This window comes from Moschus berezovskii, chromosome 6 (assembly GCF_049115385.1).
Source record: "Moschus berezovskii isolate FMDL1 chromosome 6, NW_MosBer_1.0, whole genome shotgun sequence".
Lineage (NCBI taxonomy): Eukaryota > Metazoa > Chordata > Mammalia > Artiodactyla > Moschidae > Moschus > Moschus berezovskii.
This window is the reverse complement of record NC_142465.1, coordinates 9,069,831-9,085,251: the sequence shown is the minus strand read 5'-3', so window position 1 is coordinate 9,085,251 and position 15,421 is coordinate 9,069,831. Positions and strand designations below refer to the sequence as shown.

The following is a 15,421-nucleotide window of genomic DNA, read 5'->3' as shown; positions in this document are numbered from 1 at the left end:
TAGTATATTAAAAGCAGAGACATTACTTTGCCAACAAAGGTCCATCTAGTCAAGGCTATGGTTTTTCCCGTGGTCATGTATGGATGTGACAGTTGGACTGTGAAGAAAGCTAATTGCCGAAGAATTGATACTTTTGAACTGTGGTGTTGGAGAAAACTCTTGAGAGTCCCTTGGACTGCAAGGAGATCCAACCAGTCCATCGTCAAGGAGATCAGTCCTGGGTGTTCATTGGAAGGACTGACGCTAAAGCTGAAGCTCCAATACTTTGGCTACCTCATGCGAAGAGTTGACTCACTGGAAAAGACTCTGATGCTGGGAGGGATTGGGGGAGGGAGGAGACGGGGACGACAGAGAATGAGATGGCTGGATGGCATCACCGACTCGATGGACATGAGTTTGAGTGAACTCCAGGAGTTGGTGATGGACAGGGAGGCCTGGTGTGCTGTGATTCATGGGGTCGCAAAGAGTCAGACACAACTGAGAGACTGAACTGAACTGAATGCCTTACATGAATTCTGTGATGTTTGGTGTTTTCAAACTTAAAGAAGTGAAGTTGCTCAGTCATGTCCGACTCTTTGTGACCCCATGGGCTGCAGCCTACCAGGTTCCTGTGTCCGTGGGATTTTCCAGGCAAGGGTACTGGAGTGGGTTGCTATTTCCTTCTCCAGGAGATCTTCCCGACCCAGGGATTGAACCTGGGTCTCCTGCATTGTAGGCAGACGCTTTACCATCTGAGCCACCAGGGAAGTCAAAATCGATATCAAATGAGACAATCGTTATTGTGGGGAGTCAAGAAAGGTGATTTAGTCTGAGGTTGCTCAGCTGGGAGTGAGGTGGGCTTCTTTTTGTTATCTCAAAATGAATGGAGGTTAGAGTATAAAAATCCTTGGATCAGTGGCAATTTGATGTTGGCTGTTTTATTCTCAACAGCTTTGAGAGGTTCATTCATTTGTTCATTCATTCAAAAACTATCCACTGATAGTCTTCTGCTGCTGCTGCTGCTGCTAAGTTGCTTCAGTCGTGTCCGACTCTGTGTGACCCCATAGACGGCAGCCCACCAGGCTCCGCTGTCCCTGGGATTCTCCAGGCAAGAACACTGGAGTGGGTTGCCATTTCCTTCTCCAATGCATGAAAGTGAAAAGGGAAAGTGAAGTCGCTCAGTTGTGTCCAACTCTTCGCGACCCCATGGATTGCAGCCTTCCAGGCTCCTCCGTCCATGGGATTTTCCAGGCAAGACTACTGGAGGACAGTCTTCTAGGTGTCAGGTAACGTTCCAGGTGCTAGGGACATAGCAGTCAACAAAGCAGTACAGAAACAAAAAACAACAAGCCTGCCCTCCTGGGGTTTTCATGTTTCAGTTGGGGGTACCAACAGTATAAAGCATAAAGGACATGTTAGAGAAAATGAAAGAGAAGAAAGAGGGTCAGAAGAACCAGACTGTAATTTTTCAAGTGACTAGTGAAGCCTCCCCAAGGTGGAATTTGAGCAAAGGATTGCAGTAGGTGAGCGAGTGGGTCGTGTGTGTATCAGAGGAAGGATATCCAGGCACTGGGGACAAGCAGTACCAAGGTGGGGTGCACCTTGGCTTGCCAGAGAAAATTTAGGAAATGTGAATTCCATACCAATTATATATAATTTAAAAATACAAATATGTGCTGTGCAATTTGGGAGGCATAATAATACTAAAAAAAAAAAATGGTGTCTTGTATTTTTGTTTCTTAAATCTGGGCTATTCGGGCTTCCCTGGTGGCTCAGTGGTTTAAGAATCTGCCTGCCAATGTAACAGACATGGGTTTGATCCCCAAGCCAGGAAGATACTACATGCTGCAGAGCAACTAAGCCCATATGCCACAGCTACTGAGCCTGTGCTCTAGAGCTACAGCTACTGTTGCTGCGAGCCCCAGAGCCCATGCAAGAGAAGCAGGAGAAACAAGAGAAGCAAGCCACTGCAATGAGAACCTGTGCACGGCGACTAGAGGGTAGCCCCGCTCGCTGCAACTAAAGAAAAGTCCTCGCAGCAGCAGAGACCCAATGTAAACGTGTCTTTAAATCTGGCAACCCAGGACTACCTCCCATATTTGAAGGAGTAACAGGAGGCCAGTGGTTGGAGTGGAGGGAGAAAGGGGAAGGAGAGGCCGACCAAGGGAAGAGTGGCTCTGGGCACCAGAGTGTGCTGGGCCTTTGGCCACTGCGAGAACTTGGCCTTTTACTCCTGCTGAGACTGGCCATCATCAGAGGGTCTGAGCACAGGGGTGCTGTGAGCTCTCCTAAAGTTGAACAGGACCAGTCAGCCTGCAGTATCCCATGGAGGGGGCGGGGGCCGAAGCGTGGGGGCCAGTTTGGAGGGTGAGGCGGTGAGTGCCTGGGGCTCTTCTGATGGAAACAGGCAGCAGCTGCTGAGGGGCAGGGCGGGGCACCGGCCAAAGGGAAGGGGTTGAGTTAGATGAAGGGGGGACATGAAGGTGGAGCAGGGGCGGGGAGGCCCGTGCGTCCATTGTGGATGAGTTCAGTCCGTGATGTCTCTCAGTCATCCAGGTGGAAATGCCAAGTCAGCAGTGAGATAGGCCTTTTCAAGAGGCAAAGTCTGGAACTGCACCCTTTCACCCACGTGAAAAGGGAAATGAGAGCAAGGGCGAGGAGTGGGTGAGGAGAGGCTGTTCAGAAGAAGCCGACGTTCTCTGTCCTGCCCTGGAGGACTTGACTGGGATTGCAGTCATCCTAGGGAGCTGATCACCCCGGCAGCTGCCAGTATGTGGCAATCCTTGACTCCCAGGGGGAGACAGAGCCCTCAGATGGCAGGCGGCAGATGGGGGTGCTGAGCGGCGTGCCGTGGCTGCATGCTTCCAGCCGCCGAGGTCCAGCTGAGGGGCTGCACTCCTCCTCCACCTCCGTCTGCTGCAGCCCGGCCTGGTGAGCCCTTCCTGCCACTGCCCCTCAGAACGGAGGAACTGTGAGAACACGTGGGAGTTACTCTTTCCCCGGACCTCCCTGGTGGCCCAGTGGTAAAGAATCCGCCTGCCAGCGCAGGAGTCTCGGGTTTAGAGGAGGAAATGGCCACCCACTCCAGAGTTCCTGCCTGGGAACTCCCATGGATGGAGGAGCCTGGCGGGCTGCAGGCCATGGAGTCACAAAGAGCTGGACATGACCGAGTAACTGAACATACACTCTTTCTACAAAGGACCCCAGAAGAAAAAAGCCCTCCATGCCACTCAAAGGACAATAGTTTGAGGAAACTCCAGAAAATGGTAAAGGACAGGGAAGCCTGGCATGCTGCAGTCCATGGAGTCCCAGAGGCAGGCACGACTGAGCGACTGAACAGCAGAAATGACAATGCAGGGATTGAAAAAATATTATTACGTTAATTGTTGTCATTGTCGTTCACAATTGTATCCTTGGCCGTGGCTCTGAGATGACTGAGGCTCTTCCTGCCCATAGCCTGGCTCCAGAGGTTCTTTCCTTCCTTCAGGGTCTTAAGGAGGCTCCTGATCCTTCAGGTTAGAGCTGGTCAGAGCTGAGGTGGCCCCTAGATGTTATCATTTCATCTCTCCCACCCACTAAGACTTGGCTCCTCCTCAAGGCACTTTCACATTTTCCCACAGTTCCTTCTTGAATCTTTTTCTCTCAGCCACTCTGTTTTCTCCCCCCATTCTCTGTAGATTCTGTGAGAACTTGGCAATTTTCTCTTTGGCTCATTTTGTGACTTTCCCCCCACCCCTGTCCCTCCCCAGGTTCATTACTTATGGCTTGTTATATACTGAAATTTGGTTTGCGTTTTTGTTCTGACTCTAATCAACAAGGTTCAGAATGGGGTTTTGTGTGTGTGTGTATGTGCTTTAACTTTCATTACGGTACTTGTGGGTTTCTCAATTTCATTTGGAAATCAATTATGCATCCCTAATGATGAAACTTCATTTGGGCAAGTCTTGGTGATTGCCAAGTTCATGACGAGACTGCCAGCTGGAATAAAATATATAAAAATCGCCATCACTATTTTGTTTCAAGATTATCAAACTCCACTCCAAAGTTTCCCACCGGTTTTATTTGGGGAAGAAGTTATTTGACCCAGAGATCTGGGTGTGGGAGACCTACATGATTCAAGTCACTCGGTTTAAGTTGTTTAATGGATCTGGCTTAATGGAACTAACACTCTAGTTTTGCAAGGTTCTTGGGCTCCCTTTGTTCCATTCTCTCTTTCTGCCAATTAGCTGGGTTTGGATTCAAAAGCCTTTTTCTTCGATGCCAGTTATTGTTGGTTATCTTAGCAAATTCTCCCTCTGCCGCTCAGTGAAGGGGTGAGTTCTGTCTTTGGCCACTGGTGTCCCCTTTCCAGTCCATGGGAATGTGATAGGAGTAAGCTTTTCTTGGAAAGAAATGCCTTGGAAATCACTAAGGCTCCTGTGAACAGGTCCTAAAGAGGCTTTTCTTGGAGCCAAGTCTGCTCTGTAGCCAGGGTTTTGTGCTGCTGTGCCTTACGTGGCTGCCGAGGTCATACTGTCTTTGGCATCTACAGTTTTCAAACTGGTTGGCTGGAGAAATAACACAGACTTCTTCCTCCCTCCCACCCCCTTTCTTCTCTCTCTGCCCTGCTCCCTTTCCTCTCCCCTCTCCCCTCCTTTCCTCCCTTCCCTTCCTCCCGCCCTTCCTTCCTTTCTGTGTAAGCTGCCACCTATTAAGTTCTTAATCTGTGCCAGGCACTGTGCTGGATCTTTTTCAGAGAAGACGTATTTAGTTGTCATAACTCATTTTATAAGTGGAGATCAGTCCATACAGAGAGAAATAACTTGCCTAAGTTAGAGCTGATAAGTGTGGAAAACCAGTATTTGAACCAGCTCTGTCTGATTCTAAAACCTGTGTTCTTAAGGACAAAAGTTCTGATACAATATGGAGTTTAAACCAAATCAGAAGAGAATCAAGCAGCAGCAGCAGACTATTTCCAACTACTGGGATACTCAGTTGAAATCTAAAAGTTAGATTCTCTTGGCAATACTTTTTCTCTATTCCCATAGTTAGAACCTCGATTAGCCAAAAGAAATTCCAAAGCTCTAAGCTGCTAATTAAAAGAAAATATTGTTTTGAACATCGTGAGGTCCTAAATTGGAAACCAACTGTACTGTACATCAGCAACAGACAAAAATAGCTATTAAATGCCAAGCTCTGGCCAACAGGTACTCATTAGAGACAAACTCTCTAATTCTTCTGTGATTGCTACACAGTGATTGTTACAATCCTAAAGCATGTGCCAGACACACAGCACAGTGTTGAGAGGTTAGCTCAGGTTAAACATGGAGGTAGAAGATCAGAGGTCATTTGCTTCCCTTTCCTGTTGCTTCCAGCAAAAGTCAGACCACAAATTCCAAATGAGAAGCTAAACTCAACTGGTTCCTTTCAGATGTGCTTGATGAGGTATTTCTGATGGGGCTTTTATTGGTCAAGCTTGAAAAATCATCTTTTCAGAAAGGTCAAAATCCCCATTATCAAGGAGTAGGGAAATCAAGCTAGAAACTTTACGACTTCTGCTATTAGTTTTCTTCCTTTCTCATTTCTTACACATAAGAAAGAAATAAAAAAAAAAAAAAACTTATAGATGACAGGTGCGATGTCCACATGGAAATAAGACTTTATTATATTTCCCCTCTACTGCTTGCTATCTACAAATTAATGGGGCAACAAATACAATTCACTGTTTCTTCTTCTACCTCGGTCTCCTAGGACCTAGCATGTGATGATGAAGAGCTCAGATTCTGAAGTTGAATGGCTCTGGGCTTAAATCCTGGTGACTTACTTTACTTGGTCCAAAATCAGATCCTGGCTTGACTTGGGCAAGTGACACAACCTCTCTAATTTGTGGTTTTCCATGTATAAAGTAGGATGAAATTAGTGCCTATTATAACATGGCTACAATGAAGATTAAAAGGATGAGTGTCTGTAAAACCTTTAACATGTGATGAGTATTGAATAGATGGTAGCTATTTAAAAGTTTGTTATTATTATTATCACAGAAAAGATACTAGTTTTTTTGTTGAAATTACTGAAGAAATAGGGTTTCTCTGTGCTCAGTCGCTCAGCCGTGTCTGACTCTTTGCAACCCCGTGGACAGTAGCCCGCCAGGCTCCTCTGCCCATGGGATTTCCTAGGCAAGAATACTGAAGTGGGTTGCCATTTTTTTCTCCTGGGGATCATCCTGACCCAGGGGTCAAACTGACATCTCCTGCATTGGCAGGCAGTTTCTTTTCCACTGTGTCACCTGGGAAGCCCCAAAAGAGTGGGGATAGAAGTTCATAAAGGGAGTGGGAAGTTAGTCCTGGGATGCCCTGATACCAATTGTATGTAAATCATTTAATAGTGCACAAAGGGTCATCTTTTAAGTCTGTGCTCTGAGAGAAGGCTGAATCACTTCCGTATCCATCAGTAAATACTGAAGGCAGTAACAGGGCGCGGTCCAAGAAATCCTGTCTACCTGGTATTGACTAATCTCCTTTCTCTAATGGAGTTGGATTCTGCTGGGGTGGGTGAGAATATCACAGTGGCCAGAGTTGGGGTAAGTGGGAGGTGGAAAGGAGAGCAAAGGCTCTAAGGTCAGCTCCAATCTGCATTCATGACCTGTGACTGGGCCACCATTTGGTGTCCAATGTCCTCCATCAACTTGAGTCACCAAGCACAGGTCAGAGTTCTGATTTAAGCTGTGTGGCACATGAATGCCTAATTCCCACTCTTCTAACCAGCCAGGGCAAGGTTTCTTAGCTGAGTTCATCCTGAGGGTGAAAGCTTGGGTGATGCTTTTTGGAGGGATGGTATATTCTCTTGTGACAAGGTATATAGAAGCTGTACTACCTTTCTTAGACCCTTAGGAGAAAAATTGCACTAGAAAGCTCACCTGGAGTGGAGGGAAATGGGGACTTTGAACTTTACAGCTCAGCAGGGAACTGAGGACTTTGAACTTTACAGCTCACCTATTCCCTTGCCTTATTGGGTTAGCAGAGAGGCTGAGAGCAATCTCGTTTCCATGTATAGTCCTTGAATGCACTTTTGTTCAGTAATGCAGGCCATTAGACACTTTCCTTCTGGTCCCTTAAGTGACAGGAGATTTTTTTGTTTCTTTTGTAGGCATCTTTTTCTACTTTGTTCATATTTTTGGATGAACTCTATTTAGCTCTTTGATTAACATTTTGAAGGCATCCTGAGTTGATTTAAGAATGAAATCGCTGCCTGATGTATTGGACTAGGGCTGTAGATCATTCTACAGATTGTTAAGACTTCTCTGCCAGTTATTATAAACTCTCTGCCTTTCTGAATGCAGACACTGGGCTCCCACCTTCTTCACTGTAAATGATTCTGTCAAACTCATTGCAACTGTCATACTCACATGAGTTTGGCCTACTTCTAAGCAAGTAAAGCAAATTCTCTGAATATCAAACTTACGATGGAGATTCTGAGGGGAGGTCCAGATCATTGCTCTCCTCTATTCTACCCCTCCTACCCCAACCCCAGCAACTGGCTCCAATAACTGCTGACAGCAGAGGCCGGTGGGTCTTGCCTAACTGTCTTCAATGCGAGTTTTTTTTTAAACTTTTTATTTAATATATTGGAGCATAGCTGATTAGCAATGTTGTGAGAGTTTCAGGTTGACAGCAAAGGGACTCAGCCATATATACACATGTATCCATTTCCCCCAAACTCCCCTCCCATCCAGGCTGCCACATAACACTGAGCGGAATTCGCTGTGCCATACAGTTGTTGGTTATCCATTTTCAATATATCAACTGCTAGGTTTTTTGTATCAGGAAATGAGTGCTTATCCATATTCCTGAGCTGCACTATCCCGACCTGGTTGTCTCACTGTCCTCTGCCAATAGATTTACATCATTATTTGTGCCCCGTGTGACTGCCCTGTCTCCAGCTCTGTTGAGACTGTCTGTGGGTGGTTTCCCTGTACTGGGATGACAAGGGCAAAGGTCAGAAACTTCCATGATTCATTTCCTTTTTGCTGCACGCAGCGGATGGTTTTCTGGGTGAGTCACTCAGATGCCAAACACAGGAGGGATTTTCTTCACATAGAGGCCCTGAGGCTCCGCTATGCCCTGGACTAGAAGAACTGAGTCCTTAATATCATCCTAAAGCTTTGTATTTATTCTGATGAGTTCATAACCCCATTTGTAGCCCTGGTCTTTGTGTCTGATGACTGATTCGTGAACACTGCCTACTCCGTGGAGAACTTCCTGGTGTCTTGTGAATTCCAACTGATTTCTGACTTTGGAACAGTTACTGTCTTAAAAAATATACCCCAAACATACTCCAGTATTTAAAGAATCTCTGGTATGCCATCTATACTGGAGCATTATCCGCAGTCTCCTCTGCCGCCTCAAAAATCCTCCCTCCTCCCTTTCTTCCAGAAGAACCATCTGTGGCAAGAACATAGACATCAACAGAGAAAGACGTTTAGAAGCCTACTCTTCAGTAAGGTGTTTTTTCCTCAGTGAAGGGCGGGTTATATTTTCTTTCTTTAACCTTCTGCAAATTATGAAATAGAGTACACAAACAGAAAACAGAAACGTATAGTATAAGCACCATTTACAAAGTGAGCACCCCTCAATCAAGGAAGGGAGCAGGGCAAGCCCAGAAGCCCCTCCTTTGTTTGCCTTCTAGACCACGCTCCCTCCCTCCCTTCCAGAAGTCACCTCTGTCCCGGCTTTTGTGATAATCACTTCCTGGCTCTTCTGACCACCTGTTTTGTAAGGTTATTATTTTCTAAAGCAGTATCACTTCTATCTTCTGCCTGCGGCACTGTGTCGTTCGTTTGTTGTAAGTAATGACCACAGCATGACACCAGGTTGGAGTGTATACGGTGTATACACCCTGTTCTCTTCCTTACCTGCAAACCCCCAAGACCTGCTTATCTGTGTTTTCTGTGTCATGAACTAACAACATTCTGGTATGACACATGTTTAAAATAATGACAGTGGGGAGGTAAAGCAAGCATGAGCCTTCCCGTGGCCATTCTCCCACATTCTGGGTTTTTCTGAACTGTCTGCCCATGTGCTTCGATGCTTCGATTGTGGCTCTTTGCGACCCTGTGGACAGTAGCCCTCCAGGCACCTTTGTCCATGGGATTCTCCAGGCAAGAATACTGGAGTGGGTTCCCATGCCCTCCTCCAGGGGATCTTCCCAACCCAGGGATCGAACTGGTGTCTCTTAACATCTCTTGCATTGGCAGGCAGGTTCTTTACCACTAGTGCCACCTGGAAAGAAAGTAGAGTTAAGTAATTTTGTGATGGGAAATAGGAAATTTCCTCTTTAATTTCCCTTGGAAATAGCCCAGAAAGTTCTAAAATATGCAGAACTTGGGCATGAAAAATACCCAGTTAGTTTGTCCTGGACTACTCCCTGCACTTTGCTTCCTTCTATCAGAACAATCGTGCCATTGCAAATACTTCACACTCTTCATTGCAACTCACACCATGGATTCTTTGACTTTCTTTGTTCTGACATATTCTCTGTTGAGCTAGAAAAAAGGTAAGTGGGAATGGGACTTAAAACCTCATTCTTAACATTTGTCTTACATTGTCTTCCTCTGTTTCCTCCATCGGCTCAGGCAGGTTTGTGGACGGAAAGTTAGCCTTTATTGTATTCCCAGTTTGTGCTATGTTTTGGAGTCTATTATCTTATTAAATACTAACAATGCTATGGGATAATTATTTATTTTCTCCATTTTGTGATGGAGACCACTGAGTTGCAGGGATTTGCTGCTGTTCAGTCACCAGGTCATGTCCGACTCTTTGCGACCCCAGGGACTGCAGCATGCCAGGCTTCCCTGGCCCTCACCATCTATCTCCTGGAGTTCGCCCAAGTTCATGTCCATTGAATCGGTGATGCCGCAATGCAGAGATTAGGTAACTGTTAACATTCAGGATCACATGGAACTGGGCACTACCAGGATCCCAAGGTCTGATTCCAAACCCAAGCTCTGACTTCTTTATCCAATTGCCTCGCACTTCCTTTGCTTGATGACCTTTGAGTGCCCTTGGTAACCACTTTTTAAAGTGCTTCCATTTCTATTAGAATGAAGAGTTCGTGGGTTTATTAATAGTAATGGATTCGAGGTTCCAGACAGTTTTCTTCTTAAGAGCCCTGGCTTAGGCTTGATTACCTGCAGGGCAATGGGCTTCCGGCTGCGGTAGTTCCCTTGTGGCTGCAGGAAGGCTGGGCAGTCTCTGAGACTCTCTTTAGATTCAGTGCCAATTTCTGTGCTTCCTGCCAGCACAGGTCAGGCTGTCTCCATGACCTGGTGCCTGTGGCCTGTAGACACCTTTCTTTATGTGTTTAACATGAGAAAAGCCAACCAGAAGACATCAACGATGACATGGATTGGGATCACCCTGGAAATATGCACCGTGCTATAACTGCTCACGATAGGGTCCAGTTTGGTGTAAAGCCTCTCCATCCTGCATCTTATCCAGGATGTGGACACAGAGGCCCCACAAATGAAGTGAGAGGCAGTTTGATAAAGAAGTCAGAGCTTGGGTTTAGAATCAGACCTTGGGATCCTGGTAGTGCCCAGTTCTATGTAATCCTGAATGTTAACAGTTACCAATCTCTGCATTGCGGCATCACTGATTCAATGGACCTAAAGTTGTGTCTTAGCTGTGAGGCGGTTCCCCAGTGTGGGCCCTGTAGCCGGTATTTCCCCACCAGAGTCAAGCAGGTTAAATGCTTGTATGAAACAGTGTGGTCAGTTAAACAGAGAAGACAGGGATTTAATTTTGGAGTATGTCTGGAGATGGTATTAATGAGGCATGTTGGAGTTATCTTCAGAGGTGCTTATGAGTTGTCCTTCACTTTGGGAGGGAGAAGCATCTGAGTCGAGTGTGGATCCTGGGCAGGCCTCTGAGCCTGTCACTGGGGCCAGGACCTTGGACCTGTGGCTTTCATTCACCACGTAAGTTTCAGGACCCAGTGGGAAGGGTTTTTTTTTCAGAGAAGGAAGTTGGAGAGAAAGCAGTGGCAACAGCTCCCATATCAACACATCTCTGGGCCCTTTTAACCTGGGTGAGATGAGGAATAATTTTTCGTGTCCCTGACCCTGGCTCTACTCTCCAAAGTGATCTGTTATTGTTGTCCTCTCAGGAAATGCTTCCCTCCACTTTTCTAATATGTATGTTGAATGATTTGTTCATTCTTGATTTACTCATTTAATAATCAACACATGATTTTTGAGCTCACACGAAGACAGTGTCTTAGATCCTGATAATGCACTAATGAACTAGACAGACGAATGGCACCATTTATTTCCTTCTTAAAAGTGTTCATGTTTTTTAGAATGAAATTAAAACACTTCCTAAAAGGTGATGGACTGGGAAGCCTGGCATGCTGCGATTCATGGGGTCGCAAAGAGTCGGACACGACTGAGCGACTGAACTGAACTGAACAACTGAAAACCATACACAAAGATAAACTCAAAATGGATTAAAGACCTAAATGTAAGACCAGAAGCTATAAAATTCTTAGAGGAAAACAGGCAGAACACTTGATGACATAATTCAAAGCAAGATCCTCTATGACCCACTTCCTAGAGTAACAGAAATAAAAACAAAAGTAAACAAGTGGGACCTGATTAAACTTAAAAGCTTTTGCACAGCAAAGGAAACTGTAAGCAAGGTGAAAAGACAACCCTCAGAATGGGAAAAAATAATAGCAGATGAAACAACTGACAAAGGATTAATTTCCAAAATATACAAGCAGCTCATACAACTCAATGCCAGAAAAACAAACAACCCAATCAAAAAGTGGGGAAAAGACCTAAACAGACATTTCTCCAAAGAAGACATAGAGATGGCTAACAAACACATGAAAAGATGTTCAATGTCGCTCATTATTAGAGAAATGCAAATCAAAACCACAATGAGATATCACCTCACACCAGTCAGAATGGCCATCATCAAAAAGTCTACAAGCAATAAATTCTGGAGAAGGTGTGGAGAAAAGGGAATGCTCTTGCACTGTTGGTGGGAATGTAAATTGATACAGCCACTATGGAAGATGATATGGAGATTCCTTAAAAAAACTAGGAATAAAACCACCATATGACCCAGCAGTCCCACTCTAGGCATATACCCTGAGGAAACCAAAACTGAAAAATACACATGTATCCCATTGTTCACTGCAGCACTCTATATGAAAGCAACCTAGATGTCCTTCAACAGATGAATGGATAAAGCAGTTGTGGTATATATACACAATGGAATATTAGCCGTAAAAAGGAGTGCATCTGAGTCAGTTCTGATGAGGTGGATGAACCTAGAACCTATTATACAGAGTGAAGTGAGTCAGAAAGAGAAAGGTAAATGTCGTATTCTAATGCATATACATGGAATCCAGACAAATGGTTCTGAAGAAGTTATCTACAGAGCAGCAATGGAGAAAGAGATTCAGAGAACAGACTTGTGGCCGTGCGGAGAGGGGAGGAGAGGGTGAGATGCATGGAGAGGGTCACATGGAAACTCACATCACCATACGTAAAACAGACAGCCAACGGGAGCTTGCTGTATGGCTCAGGAAACTCAAGCACTAGAGGGTGGGATGGGGCGGGAGAGGGGAGGGAGGTTCCAAAGGGAGGGGATATGTGTACATCTACGGCTGATTCATATTGAGGTTGGACAGAAAACAGCAAAATTCTGTAAAGCAATTATCCTTCAATTAAAAATAAGTTAATTTAAAAAAGTGCTCATTTTTTAAAATGAACATTTAGCATGCAGTGATGTAATTATAGGTGCTATGAAAAAATGTCCCTAGTTTATCATAGGAATGATAGAAAACAAGGCCACATGTGGCCCTGAGACCAGGGTTACACATCAGGGGAATCATGAGGGGTCTGACTGAGAGACGAAGCCTGAGCCTGACAAGGAAATAGCCACATGTGGCATCTTCCTCATTCTCCTCCTCACTCTTTCTATTCTGGCGGCAAGTCTTGGATTTTGTCGTGAATTTTTTAGACTCCTTATTTGGCTGCCCCAGGCCTTAGCTGCAGCGTTTGGGGTCTTGCAGTGGTGTCCTGTGGGCCAGGGATTGAACACGGGCCCCTGGCGTAGGTCGCACAGAACCTTAGCTTCTGGACCACCAGGGAATTCCCTGTCTTTGTGAATTTTTGTGCATTTCATTTTGTGATTCTGAATTTGTGAAGTTGTTTTGAGGGGTACTGTTCCTGACTTTGTGTGAGTTATCAGATCTCTCCATACATCTGAGAGTGTATAGTATCACACGATGTTAGAACTGAATGGGACCTCGAGTGTTTATCCATGAACAGGCGGGCACGCGATTGGCCCAACATCACCGACTGGGTAGTGGCAGCTGGGCCTGCTCTTCTGTCCCCAGAAAGGAGTTCCTGCCTGATTTGACTCTCTCACATCTGTTCCGCAACTGACCAAGCTCCATGGTGTCACCAGCTCCTCTTTGTATCTGACACATATATTAGTGTGATGGCTATAGTGACAATATGACTAATACATATGAGAGTCTACTGTATGCTAAGCCATGAGCTGAGGGCTTTAGATATATAATATTTTAAATCCTCACAACACTGTAAGACTAGCATTATTATCATTTTCATCTTGCATATAAGAAGACAGATGAGAGAGGCCAAGTTAATGGTTCCCTTACCAGCCTTCAGAAGGAAGATTATTTTGGGTTGTTCCTGCTGGTCCAGTGGTTAAGAACCCATCTTGCAATGCAGGGGACAGGGGTTTGATCCCTGCTCAGGGATCAAAGATCCCGCACGCCATGGAACAACTAAGCCCCCGAGCCACAACTAGAGAATCTCTGTGCTGCAATGAGAGGTCCTGCCTGCTGGGACCTGGCTCAGCCAAAATAAAAACAATTAAATAAGTAAATATTGAAAAGCTAGATTATCTTGAACAACAAAAGAAACAGTAACAGCATTGAATTAAAGCTTAGAATAAGATTAATATTACAAGTCCATAGTGAATTAGGAAATAATTGAATAAATAAATGAATTAAAAGGAAGGAACAATTCTCCTTCCACACAAGGATTCAAGTTAATAAACAGAAAGGGGATGAAGGAAATAGAAAATTACCACTAGAACCCCAGAGTAATAATCATTGCAAGTATTAGTGCATGAAAGTTTGAGGACAAATATTGGCAGGAGATATATATGTGTGTATATATATATATATAGAGAGAGAAGATAATTCTTGCAGCATCTCAAAGTACCTTCTTCAAGGTATTTATTAAGTAAAAAAGGAAAAATGTCATGTTCAGTTCAGTTCAGTCGCTCAGTCGTGTCCGACTCTTTGCGACCCTGTGAATCTCAGCACGCCAGGCCTCCCTGTCCATCACCAACTCCCAGAGTTCACTCAAACTCATGTCCATCGAGTTGGTGATGCCATCCAGCCATTTCATTCTCTGTCGTCCCCGTCTCCTCCCACCTCCAATTCTTCCTAGCATCAGACTCTTTTCCAGTGAGTCAACTCATCGCATGAGGTGGCCAAAGTATTGGAGTTTCAGCTTCAGCATCAGTCCTTCCAATGAACACCCAGGATTGATCTCCTTTAGAATGGACGGGTTGGATCTCCTTGCAGTCCAACGGACTCTCAAGAGTCTTCTCCAGCACCACAGTTCAAAAGCATCAATTCTTCGGCGATCAGCTTTCTTCACAGTCCAACTCTTACATCCATACATGACCACGGGAAAAACCATAGCCTTGACTAGACGGACCTTTGTTGTCAAAGTAATGTCTCTGCTTTTTAATATGCTATCTAGGTTGGTCATAACTTTCCTTCCAAGGAGTAAGCGTCTTTTAATTTCAATGTCACGTTAGTATTAATAGTAATGTAGCAAACACCACCCCAACTAAGCAATCAAGCTTATCGTCATCAGTAAAAAGATACAACAGTGTCTCCTCCCCCTGATATGATGCACTGGAAAGGAAATTTCCAGTGGAAAGCCCATGCACCTAGAGCCCATGTTCTGCAACAAGAGAAGCTGCTGCGATGAGAAGCCCATGCACCATAATTAGAGAGAGCCTGCATGCAGCAGTGAAGACCCAACACAGGCAAGAATAAATAAACACGGTGAGAAAACATCGGACGTTAGAAAGTAGATTATAGAATAGACTGCTAGATCCCATCTCAGACTTACTAAATTGGAATTTTTCAGGTTGCTATGACCTAGAAATCTGTACTGGCAACCCATTCCAGCATTCTTGCCTGGAGAATTCCATGGACAGAGGAGCCTGGTGTGCTGCAGTCCATGGGGTTGCAAAGAGTTGGACATGACTTAGTGACTCAGTAACAACAACGATACATTTATTAGGGCACTGAGAACAGGAACAAGAATGCAGATAAACTTATTGTGCACTTTCTATAGTTTGTGGTTAGTGTGGCAGAGGAATTGGAAAGTTTGAAATAGGTT

At 44.9% G+C, this 15,421-nt stretch overlaps 1 non-coding gene across 1 annotated transcript; it reads right to left on the bottom strand.

The window, feature by feature from the left end:
• Positions 1-674: 674 nt before the first annotated feature.
• Positions 675-746, bottom strand: TRNAC-ACA (transfer RNA cysteine (anticodon ACA)). The gene has a single exon. It is a non-coding gene; the product is annotated as a tRNA-Cys (tRNA).
• Between the last annotated feature and the right edge of the window lie 14,675 nt (positions 747-15,421).